Source organism: Psammomys obesus, unplaced genomic scaffold, assembly GCF_907164565.1.
Source record: "Psammomys obesus unplaced genomic scaffold, mPsaObe1.curated_primary_1811, whole genome shotgun sequence".
Classification (NCBI taxonomy): Eukaryota; Metazoa; Chordata; class Mammalia; order Rodentia; family Muridae; genus Psammomys; species Psammomys obesus.
In genome coordinates this window covers 11818459-11831207 of record NW_026596079.1, presented here as the reverse complement: position 1 = coordinate 11831207, position 12749 = coordinate 11818459, and the positions used below count along the sequence as shown (strand labels likewise).

Below are 12749 nucleotides of genomic sequence, written 5' to 3'. Positions count from 1 at the left end.
GGCTATCTTCTCACCGTGGGGTGTAGATCATGTTTTCAGCATGCGCCAATACTGCCATTAATGGTTAGATATGGTACAGACACATTTCATCCACCATTCAGGTGATCAATATATAGATGTATCCTTTGAATCATTGTTCTGAGTTTGGCAAAGTCCTATACCAACCATTGAGCAAAGTAGCCTGCTTCTGTATGTCACACCAAACTCTTTTTGCTAATGGAATGGTATCTTCACTCAACTCTTGGTCACTGTTGTTTATTAGGTTCAAATTCTTTATTCTTATTCACTTATAAAAAGAGACATTGGCAAGATGAGTCCAGTTTTCATCTGGTTATAGGTGAAATGACTAAGCTATACCAAGATGAAGTGAGTTCCTCAAGGTTATCTTATATGTTACCTAGGGGCTACAGATAAATAAAAACTTTACAGATACCATACTCCCAAGTATAGATATTCAGGCTGGCTAAATGGCAGATCAATCATTCTTGAGTAATGTTGACATAAAATGGCTTGTTGATCACAGCTAACACATATTTTGAAAAAGCCAGCTAGCAGTCCTGACAAGTGCCACAGAGTCACTAATTAGATATTCACAAGAAACAGTCGATTAACTATCACAGTCACCAGTCTCTTCTGAACAAATTCAGTGACTGAAATGACACATGGTCTTAAAATGAATAGGGCTAATGCAGCTCAACCAGCAGTAGGATTAACTATTACAAGCTTTACAGTAAGTTTCTCTCAGTATTTGTTCAATCATTTCTCATGACTGACAGCCTTGGGGTCTCAAGGTCAAAGATGTTGAAATGTATTTTCTGTAAGAATTGTCATTGTCTGATTTAGGGAATCAAAATAAATCAAGACCGCATACAAAGCCCCATATCTATGTTCATTATAACCTAGGGAAATAAAAAATTTGTATGTGAAAATTTGGTAATGATTTCATAGTGTTTGGATTTTGCCTGTTTTTTTTCCCTTCTTTTCATGTGTAGGTGTGTGTGATGTGTATGCATGTGTATGGGAGACCCCAGATTGATGTCAAGAAAATTCTGTATTCTTTGAGGCAAGGTCCTCTCATTCAGCATAGAACTCACTGATATGGTTAGTATCACTAGCCAGCTTGCTATGGGAATCACCTACCTCTGCCTTCTGAGGCTTGGCTTACAGATGAGGTACCACACTCACTTGACAAATATGAGGATTATGGCTATCAGGTCTTTTTGCTTGTGTAGCAAGTACTTTAACTGTTTAACTTTTATAGATGCACAGGAAGCCAAGGAAGGTGAATTAGGTATGTTTGAAGTTTATTGTTAGATGTAAAGAGCCAAGGTGAGTCAGATGATGATATTTTAGATGCTGTTTTCCATACAATGCTCTATATTCTAGGTTCCACAGACCAATACAATGTATTCTCATTATGTGAAATATCAACTTCATTCTCCTTTTTTCTTCATCACTTTTAAGTAATTGTCTTTGAAACTAGCATAGTTAACTGGGATAATGCAGCCCTAATAGATCATCAGCTCCATCGGAAGCACTGGAAATGTGGATTGGGGTTTCTCATGAGTCCCTGGATTTGAGGGAGATGATGTCAATATCTTCATCTGTAAAATGGGGGAAAGCAAGATCAGTACTAATATGACTATTCAAGCATTTGTCCACAGAGGTAAAATGAAGAGAAAGTTCTAAAGACACTTGAGGAGATAGGAGATAAGGTCATAGAGACATGATGGTGACTTGGGTGCTGCCTTGACTCTATAACACAGCCCAGCTGTCAAGACAGATGTGGAGATCAGGAATGGGGTAAATTGAGACAGAGTATATGGACAGGGAAAGCATGATACAGTCCGACCTTAGCACCAAGGATCCGCTTAAATCCACTCTATACAAAACCCTTAGGCATGCTGGAAATTCTGGTTGCAAGAAGCCCAAGCTATTTCTTCAGCCAAAGTTACTGAGAAAAGTCCAGTGCAAAAATAGGATGAGAGTTTGTGGTTTCTGTGTTTTTAAGGAAATGTACTTACATGGTTCTAATATATATATTGGTGCAGTTCCTCTCTGGCTGAGATGGCTTGGACAGGCCCCAATAGCTTATGTGATGTCATTATGTACTCTGTAGGAGAAAAGGGTGATGCTTATACCTCATAAATAGAAGAGGCAAGAAAGCTTTATACTCATTGATTATTTACCACTTAGAGACAGGAGACCATCCTCCAAGGATGGCCTACCAACCACTAGGCTAAGAAGTTCACCAAAGAATGTGGAAGAATTTTGACTTTGAGTTTGTTCTCATTGATTTAGTTTCTAACTGGCAGTAGAAAAAAAAATGAACCACATGAGGAGAGTACTCCATGGAACTAAAGATAGAATGATTTCTGTGGTGGCTTAAACAGGTCTGGCCCCCACAGACTCATGTGTTTGAAAGCTTGTCCCATAGTGAGTGGCACTCTTAGGACATGTGACCTTGCTGGAAAAAGTGTATCACTGTGGAGGCAGGCTTCGAGGTCTACGCTCATGCTACATCCAGTGTGGCACCCAGTCTCCTTCTGCTACCTGTGGACCAAGATAGAACTCTCAGCTCTCCCAGCACTGTGGCTGCCCACACGCTGCCATGCTTTTAGCCATAATGATAATGGACTAAACCTTTGAAACTCCAAGTAAGCCCCAATTAAGTGTTTCCCCTTATAAGAGTTTCCTTGGTCATGGTCTCTCCTCACAGCAATAAAACCCTAAGGTGATTTCTTATAATTATTTTGGGGGAGTTTTTAAAGATTTTTTTTAGCCACCATTTTTGGATTCAGGCTTTAGTCTGCCTCTTGGCAGCTTATACTCAAACCAGTCCAGTTAAGGTGTAACCAGATTTTTACATGATAGAACTAAAGCTGAAGGAGAATTAAAAAAAAAGAGAGGCTGAGTAATTTTCACCTTCAGGGAAGAGTTTGTTTTGTTCAATGCCTTTCCCTTAAGAGTAAGTCAGAGCACCCCTTTGCTTGAACACCAGGACTCAGGTAAAAGAGGGGAGCAATGCTTTTCAGAATAAATACAGTGAGCATGCATAGGAAAGGCTACTATTGGGGTGGCAAACCAAAGAAGGGACTGAGAATGTGCATGAAATGATAAACTGATAAAGATCTCAGGATTCAGAGGCAGGATGCTAAAGAACAGAGAAGAAATCAGTGAAAGAGCAGATGCTCTCTTAGTCCTGGGACTCTACTTTGAAGTTATGGGTGTGACCCATTCAGATCTATCATGGTGTCACTTAGGTGAGACTTCATGGGTGTAGCTTCTGACATTTCTATGAGACACAATCTCATAACTCCCTGATCCTCTGTCTCTTTTAATCTTTCTACCCCCTCTGTCACAATCTTCCCTGTGTTGTATGTGTGGAAGTATTTTGTACAGCCCATTGAGACTGGGCTCCACATGTACATTTTGATTGGCTGTGGTTTTCTGTATGGTCTCCCCAACGAGAAGTTTCCTTGATGAAGGGTGAGGACTAAACTTTCTGTGGCTATAAGGACACATGTTTAGAATGTAGTTCAGGATTATGCTAGTTTAATAATGAGGTGCTTGTTGAGATTAAGGAGGGATATATGGACAGTTTTACAGGTAAGAAAGGAAAGGTAAAAATGAAGTAATTACAATCTCAAAAAATAACAGAAGTGATAAGTATAAAAAACTGTCAGGGATGGACAAATACCCACAAATGATTTAGTTCTATAACTTTTATTTTAATGAAATGCTCTGGATAATGCTTTGGATGTTTCCTGATATTACTTAATAAATAATTTATTTAGCATATGGCTAGTGAAAACAGCTTTCGCTTTCTGGAAAAAGCCCATCACAGGGTAATTTCTGATGTAACTGAATAGAGGAACTGTTTTCTGTCATTGGTGTCTCATTCCCTGTTGGTGTCTGTGTGAAAACTTGAATGGAATGATTAGAAGGACGAAAGTAGTTCAGGCCTTACTCATTCATTCCACTAAATTGAAGCATGACATTCAGAGCTGTCCTTGTGCCAAGTGCTATGGCAGGGGCTAGAGACACAAAGAAAATATGACCCGTTGGCTGTCCTCAAGGATCAGACAGTCTGATTCTCACATGGGAAGGTGATGACACTGTTGTGATGGGTGAAAATTCAAGGTATAGCAATGTTCTAAGGAGAGAAGCTTGAGATGTAATTACTGAAGCTCCTGTCTGCCCTCCCTTGTATGGGGAAGATTATCTGGGTTTTCAGGGAAGTACTGCAGCTTTCATTGGGAGATCACGACTGAGAGTCTCCAGAACTGCAGGCCTTCCTGACCCTGACCTGACATGGGCAGACACTTCCGCCTGCTACTAGGTTACCAGGCTTAGGATGCATTCTGCTTGTGATAAGTAAGGTGATTTGTAAATAACTGGCCTCAGTTCTCCTTCTGGCCCTTTGCTTGTGCTTTGTCAAGAAGGAACAGTCACATCCACCTCTTTTTTCTAGGGCTTGAACTTTCCTCTGCCCTCAGTTCCTACAAGAAAGGTTTAATGCTTTGGAGAGCTGAAGTCAAAAGAAGCCAAAACCTGTCTACGATAAAATATTTGCTGAACCATCTGCTCTGGATATGTTTTGGGCTCCAGGGAACAAATTCCGTCACCTCTTCACTGGGTTCAGAAACTCCTTGCCCACATCCATTCAGATATCAGCTCCGTTAAAGCATAACCTGGCCAATTTGGTATTCAGCAGTGCCCCAGGATCTAGAACCCACTAGGATGCAAACAGATGCTTAAAAACCAGTTTACCTATTTAATATCCATTCCCTCGCCCTTCCTACTTCAAACCTGATGCTGTTTTTGAGGGCCAGTGAAATTTTATTTTTTTCTTTTTGATGTACTAGTCATGTGTGACAATTATGGTCCCTAAAATATAAACAAGTTGATGCTTTGTTAGGCACAGATCCCAGGGGAGTACACAAAAGGAAAATAGATTCAGTTAGCATAATCACATGCCTTTAACTTTTAGGCCTCCTGCCCTCCCCCCCCCCCTTCTTTCTTTTTCCTGAATGCAAAGTAACCCTGGTTACTTGTAGATGTAGCTAGTGGCTTTCAACTGGTCTGGAAAAAAATGGCCACCTATACCAGAATCTTTCTAAGGACAGCTGCCATGGATCACTGTCAGTATATCTTCCCCTTGTTGAATCTTGCTGTTGGAGAGGCCATCATTTATAAAAGCTACTTTCTTTTTTCACGGCTGGTGTGAAACATATGTAGAATAACTAACCTCATTTTCATGGCAGAACTCCAGATATTTAAGAACAACCACCACATTCCTCTGATTTTTATCCTCCGGTATGCCAGCGGTATTTTTCCTACGTTTTCTTTTTGTCCTGTTTGGTTGAAATTTGTGATCTATGTTTCTTATGTTCCAAGTTGAAGAAATACGTATATTGTGATTATTTCCTTACTCCTCCTTAGCAGCCTATTTTATGAGCAATCTCAATGCGTTTGGTGTGCAGTCATAGAGGCACACACATGGACATGAACCTGGGCACTCACACGCATTGTGTGCAAATGTATGCATGTGCACACACACACAGAAATGAAGAAGATATTCTGAGACTGTTCATTCCAGTCAACTAGAAAATCAGCTGGCACAAGTCAAGGATGTGATTTTCACAAAACTAAAGCGGTTCTAGGTTTTACTCTCAGGTAAAATGTTTACACGACATGCACTTTAAATATAAGCAGCAGTCTAAAAAGTCACTCACTTAGAAAGAACACCCCCATTAATGTCATTTCCATTTTTTTTTGGCATCTAGTTCATGTCTTCACCATGTAGAACTTAACATTATTTCCTGATTCGGAGGGAGCATTGTGATTTATAGGCATTTTATAATTTGTAAACCCAAAAGTTTAAGCAAATATTTCAGGAAAGAGCAAATGAGATAACTCACTAACAGATACTTCAAATCTTGTGTATATTAAAATTATATATGATTCAGGCAAGGAATTTATATTACAGGCATTCATTCAAAGACCAATATAGAAACATTGATGAAACAAGCCATTATAGGTTTATTGGACTGCAGATCATGAACTCAGTTCATTGGTCAGAAATACAGTCCCATGGCAGCATTTGCTAAGAAAATGGCTTTCCTTCTGACTAGGATGTGGCTGGAACCGCCCACAGAATTCCCAGCATCTCCATGGTTAATTAATCTGCATTCTTCTTCTACCCCACAGGGACTGAAAAATCTTGCAGTGAGAAAAGCTGGCTTCTCAAGTGCTGCTTAAGTGACCTGGCTTCCTAAAATATCTTTCATAAACAAAACTCACATGATATAATTTGAGTGTGTAAATCCAATTACATTTCCTGGGGAAGCTCAGGGCCAATTACTCTGGCTTCCCCTGCTGTGGGTGGCTGACAAAAGCAGCATTCCTGTGCTCATTCTGAGGAGGATATTATTTATATAAACCATTATCTGGTTGACAGAGGTGAAAACCTGTGTGTCAGAGATGTTGCCTGACTTCCAATGCTACTGCTAGACTTTAGACTCTTACTTCAGTTCTGAAAAAAAGAACCAGGAATGTGCTGCAGAAACAATATGTCAAGTGAATTGATATATTGCCCAAGTACATATTTTGGGTCTACTGGTCTCTCAGAGAAACAGTCTTGTGCCCATTTGTTGGTGAGAGAAAAGGTTTAAGATGAATATTGCAACTGCCACCTGTGTTCTGGAAACAAATACGTGCAGAATAAACTCAAATGGGTGAACTTGTCTTGTGAATAAATTAGCATACTAAGAAATATTTAGACAACAGTGAAATGTTAAAGATGACTATAGTAGTGTCCTCTGAATATGTGTGTGTGTGTGTCAATCTTTTCCTTTTATGCTTGATTTCACTTCTTTTTGGTGAGCTCTTAAATGTCATCAATCATCAAAGTGTAAATATGACTAATGTGTTCGTCCTACTTAGCACGACATTGCAGATGCTACTCCAGAATCCAAGTCACTTCCTACCCCACCCCCAGTTCTAATCTAATTATGCTCTGGCCCACTGATGCCAGTCAGGTGATAGAACGGGATATGAAGGGAAACAAATTTGTAATTTAATCTTGAGCAGCACACACCACACAATCAGTTTACAACTCTCTCTAAATATAGAGACACCAAATCTATTTGCAGCTCTCAGGCAAAGATGCCCACAGACCAGGACAATGAGACTTAATTGATCATTTTGGCATCATTAAAAACCTTTACAAAAACCATTCTCTGCCATTGCAGACGAACAAAAAGACAGTTAAAACAAATAAACAAAAAGACAAACAATGAAAAGCAGAAGTGAAGAAAGAGAAAAGACATGAAGGGCAGACTTTTATTTTCACAAGCAGGAAGAATAAAAATATCCATTCTTTAGCATTCAGAGGCACCTCTTGGGAAAGTAGACACTCAAATATGCCTTTGAAAGGTACTATTTCAGACATGCTGGTTGCAATTATTCTTTTGAGTCTCTACAAATATTCTGAAAGAATGTACAGAAACGGAGGTATTTGGAGCTTAGAAACTGCACATGATAACTAGAGAGGTGACAATTCAGAGACCAGTCATGCTGTTTTAATGGGTAGTTAGTTCTGTGTTCTGAATCGAGTGTTTACCAAGTTAGGGGTGGTTTAAATCACATGCCATTTATTGTACATTAAGTAGTCATAGAATCCCTTTATTCAATTTGAATTAGATAGAAAGATCCCTAGTCTTAGACAAAGACATATAAATGCACTTCTGTTTAAATTGTGTAAGTGAGGAGAGAGAGGCTGTAACTTTATTATCTCTGCTTTGTTTTTACTCTGAAGTCACCCCCTCACTTAAGTGACCAGAGATGCACATTTAAGCCATGGATTCTCTCCTAAACCTCAGCTGCATCTCTCAAACACCCTGTCTTACCTGCTACAATTGCATGCTGTCCTACAAGATTACTGATAGGGCAAATGGCAGCCTAGCTGCTTCTCCTTATTTGTCAGGTTGAAGGATCATTACCTAATTAGTATTTGTCTGGCTGTAGTCTCTGCTCTGCTGTTTGATGAGATGCGTCTAAGATGGAAAAGGCATTCCTATCTTAGAGCATGACCTTGAACACGGAGTAACCCGATTTGCATACCTGGTTGCATTTGTTCATAGAGTGATCTTGCAGGGATTACTTCTACTCTACAGTGCTGCCTACCTGCTTCACCAAGAGGTTCAGATGACTAATTAGTTGCTGGCTATAACATTTTAGAGCCTCCCAAGAGAGAAGCACAATGCAGTCATCTTTCTGGTTGGATATTATTGCTCTCAGTTTTCCAATAACTAAATGATTTTTACCATTCTGTTTCTAGTGAGCTGAAGAATGAGAACAAGATGAATTTCAAGTGTTAGGTAGCTTTCTACTGTCACTAGGAATTAATACTGAATAAAATGGTAATTATAGCCATGGTGCTTAGACTATATCTCACCTGGAAAAACAAAACAAAACAAAACAAAACAAAACAAAACAAAATTCTATCAAATGGAGCCTGGTTGTTAACATTTTATTTGTGCATGTAGTGGATTGAACTGGCTAAACAATTGGCTTAAGATGGGGAAATATCAACTTCTTAGAGAGTCTGGGAAAGACACTCATGATCATTGATTTGCATTCCATATGTGAAATGCACATTTGTTAAATTTGGTGGCTTAAGGGAAGATCTCAGGCTACCTGCAACTGAACTCTTATAGGTGGTGAAATAATAATAATAATAATAATAATAATAATAATAATAATAATAATAAACCCAGTCCAATTGGGATTTGCACATTAAAAGGTTCCCAATTTTACTACCCCAAAAATATGTAGACAATTCAGGCAATTATTTATATCCTCTGAGAACAATAATAGCTCTCTCTTTGTGTGTGTGTGTGTGTGTAGGGCACTGATTTAGTTTGTTAACTGAGTAGAAAGACTACAAACCATTTCTATGCTCAGAGGAATTCACTCATTAGTGGGCCTTTTAAGGTTAATTCTCATATCCCCAGCAGGAATCGACTTGTGATACAGATTCACAGGGACTTTGCTTGTTTGTATGGAGGGTCTGTAGAGATTTGCAGCACGGTGGCGGCCCGTTTGAGACACAGATGTTATTTCGTGGGGGTGGAAACAGTAACAGTGGATACTCACGGCTTGGATTAAGGAGGCAATCACCAGCTTATTTATGACTTTTGAAGATGGCATTTTCCGTGAAGTAAAATAGCTGAGAGGGCGATGTTGACACTATATTCTCATTTTAATCCCAGGAGTCTTGAAAATATTATGTTAAACCTGAGCCAACCTCTTTAAAGGAATTAAGATCAATGTAAAGAGATGATATTCAAAGGGTTGATGGCCTTCAGCTGACAAATTGGTATCTAGCATAGCAGAATGATGAACTTATTTCAAAGAACCTATGCCATTTCTGGCATTTTTTCTCTCTTAATTCCCTTCTGGCTTTTTTATTAAATGCTCATTGGTGTAGGGTATAATCTATTAGTCTCTTGACTTTTGAAAGGGGTCCATTTCACTCTTAGTCTGAAGAAAGTATACTCTTAGAGGTTGCTAAAGACTGGTTAGCATTGCAGTCCAGGTTTTAAATTTCAGTTTATCACCTGTTAACCCCCTAGCCTCAGAAAGACCCCTTTGTTCCCAAAAATCTGACTTTTCTTCTTTGAAATAAAATGTTGGACTGTTTTGCCTATATGGCATTATCCAGTATAATAACAGTAGTAAAGGCTCTTATTTCTATGTAAAATGTGGTACAAATTACACGCTTTGTGTTTTGGCTTCTCCAAACAGTATTCAGGGATAAGAGCTTGTCGTATACACAAACTATTTAATTGTGCACATATGGTTATACACATGTGCTTGACAGGAGGTTCTTGCACCAACAGAGAGGCTGCAAAGTTAAATATCTTATAATTGTGTGATAAGCAGTCTCATTTGTATGGTGAATTTGTTAGGTGCCTACTCCATGCCTGGCATTTTGTTTAAGTGCTAGGGATAAAGCAGTCAATATGAAGGCCAATTTCTTGGCCTTCTAGTGTGTGAGCATCAGAACTTCAGGTCTAAACACAGTAAAAACGACAGAAAGATAAGATAGTTTCAGATGGTGTAATTGCAGTGGAGAAAGTGGAGCGAGTCATGTACGAGGGATCGTGGCCTGTGAGAGTCTGCACAAATAGACTGTGCCAGTCATATGAAGATTAGGGAGAAATTGACCCAGAAAGCACGTGAAAAGACAAAGAAGCACGCAAGTTCTCAGGATATTGGATGACGGAAAGATGGGTGGAGAATTTAGAACGGGAAGAAGAGAGAAGAGGAAATATGAGTGGGAAGAGAGGCCGCCCACTGGGGGATGGAATAGGATGTAGTGAGGACTTAGGGATTCACTGTTGTTGCTCAGAGAGGTTTTTTTTTTTTTTTTTTTTTTTTTTTTTTTTTTTTTTTTTTTTTTTTAACCAGGCTTTAAGTGTGACTTATGCACTAAACATGAAAAACCAAACAGTATTCTTAAAAACAAAACAAAACCAACAAAGACAAATAAAATAAAACAAACCCCCAGGAGAATGGAAGAGAAAAACCCTCCACTTACCTGCAGGCGCTAGGAAGCTTGCACCCCTAGGGGGCGCCAGAGGAAAACGTTTAAAGGAACGTGCAGCCCCCCCCCCCCCCCCCCAAGCTGGAGAAACACTATGGTCTAGGTATCTTCAGTCTGGTGGAAAGGTTACTCGGCCTATGAAACCCAATGAAACTTACAACCTATCCCCAAAAGAAAGGTGAATGGGCTTAGTTTACATGCAGTGGGCATTGGTTTTCACAGTGGAGAACTGTTTGTCATAGGATAGGAGTGGGAAGACATTGGGGGTTATTTTTAATCTTTTCCCATCTGGTAGTATTTGAGTAGTATCAAACAAACATGGAGCCAGAATTTGCTTGCTGGATTCACTTGGCAAGAAAAAAATATATCTATACTTAGAACTTTGAAGATATTCATAACTTGACACTTAGGGTGTGTTTTTCTAAATACTACCCAGGCATACTGAATGTGGTCTCTCAGTAATGTGCACCAAGGGAGGCTACTGTTGAAAGGAAGTGAGTTGTAAATGAGATTTTCTGTATACATCAGATATCTATGGTTGATTGTGAAAACAACTCAGACTGAGTTAGAGCTTCAAAAAGGAGGAGAGATACAGGATCAAGATAAGGATTCCAGAAGGAGGGGCAAAAGAAGAAAGAAACGATTCGCTGACATTTAAAACTAGTAAAGAAATAGAAAAGATTGGGAGTACTTGGAAGAAGTGTGCATGAGGTTCTGACATCTGGGTTCACAGAGTTTGAGATGGAAGCTGATGCGTTGTATAATATTATGCAACCTTAGACAAATGTAAATACAAGGCCTTCTTCAACTGAAACTTCACTATGCATGAGGTATTAAAGGCTTGGGATGTTTTTGAGAATATAGTCACCATTGCCTATATTAAAGAAAAAGTTCAGCTACTTAGCTCTCAGGAAGGCTCTTGTCTCCCTGTTTCATGCCTGATGATCACAGACACAAGCTTGTTCTGGAGGACACACTTCAAAGAACACAGTCAAAGCACCTAAGTAGATAAGCAACCTGCGCAAACAGACAACAGATCCACCATGAAAGGGGAAGCACCCCCAATCTAGTGAAGCCCCAGAAGGCAATGATGGGTAAAGCTTAAGATGCCAGTAATCTACAAATCGCCAGTCATCTCTGTTAGGGGTGTCCATTTTATACTTGGCCAGAGGAGTTTTAATGTTAAGGACATGTTAAGAACAGGACAGATTCATACAAACGGCTCCTCGCCTAGCCCCTTACCGTTGCTTTCTTCCTAAGTCGAGTCTGTAGAGGAGAAGCCCCCACACTCACTCTCCCTGCTAAGTACCAGATATTTGTAAAACCAAGGGAAAGGTCATTAATTATCAATTGGTTTGAGTGAATTTAAACAACAGATTCTTTGTCTACCTTCCCAGCCTTAGAGAACATGAACTTTGTGCACATAAGCACATCCATATTTAATGAAGGAGAGGAAGAGAAGGGGCAGAAAGGAGAATGACAGAGTTGGAGACTCCATCTAAGCATTTCATTAAAGTCATCTATGTTAAAATGTCCCTTTCCATTAATAAAAACTTCTATCCTCTGCCAGTAGCTTGCCATCCTTCAATTCCTGAGACCTATTTATTTATTTTTTCAGAGGACTGGGACTGGGCACTGTAAAAACCACAGTAGTTTTCCCAAAGGTACTAAAATTTACCAAAATAAAAACCCTGCCATGGGGTTTTGAAGCATAGGGAGGACCTACTGGAGGGCGCCCAGCAAGGCAATACCCTGAACAAAGAGTGATTCCATTCCCAAACAAGTCACACAGAAACCCAAGTCTGCAGTGTCCCTCCAACAACCTGCTGCGAATTAGCAAACCACCACAGCCTAAACCTAGGTGATCCTCCCCTTCTGTGTCCTGCTCCAGCGCCCGTGGACTTTGGGTGTCACTGTGCGAGGCAAAACTATTTTCCCAGGTGATGTTAGAGGAGAACTACAAACCAGAGGAGAAGAGTAAAGTTAGCAGTTAGCAGAAGGGTAAAGTTAGCGGGGTTTTTCCACTCGTTCTGAGCCTCCAAGTTCCACCTACCTCCACCCCCAACGCAGAAGGATGCCCAAAGCCTAAGGTAAGCTAGGGAAGCAAAGTGGACTCACAAGTGTGAGGCAACCC

At 39.8% G+C, this 12749-nt stretch overlaps 1 protein-coding gene across 3 annotated transcripts in view; it reads right to left on the bottom strand.

Annotated features, from left to right (window-relative positions):
• Adcy8 (adenylate cyclase 8) overlaps nt 1-12749 on the bottom strand; it is a 212622-nt gene that overhangs the window by 198314 nt on the left and 1559 nt on the right. The gene's annotated exons all lie outside the window — the stretch shown is intronic.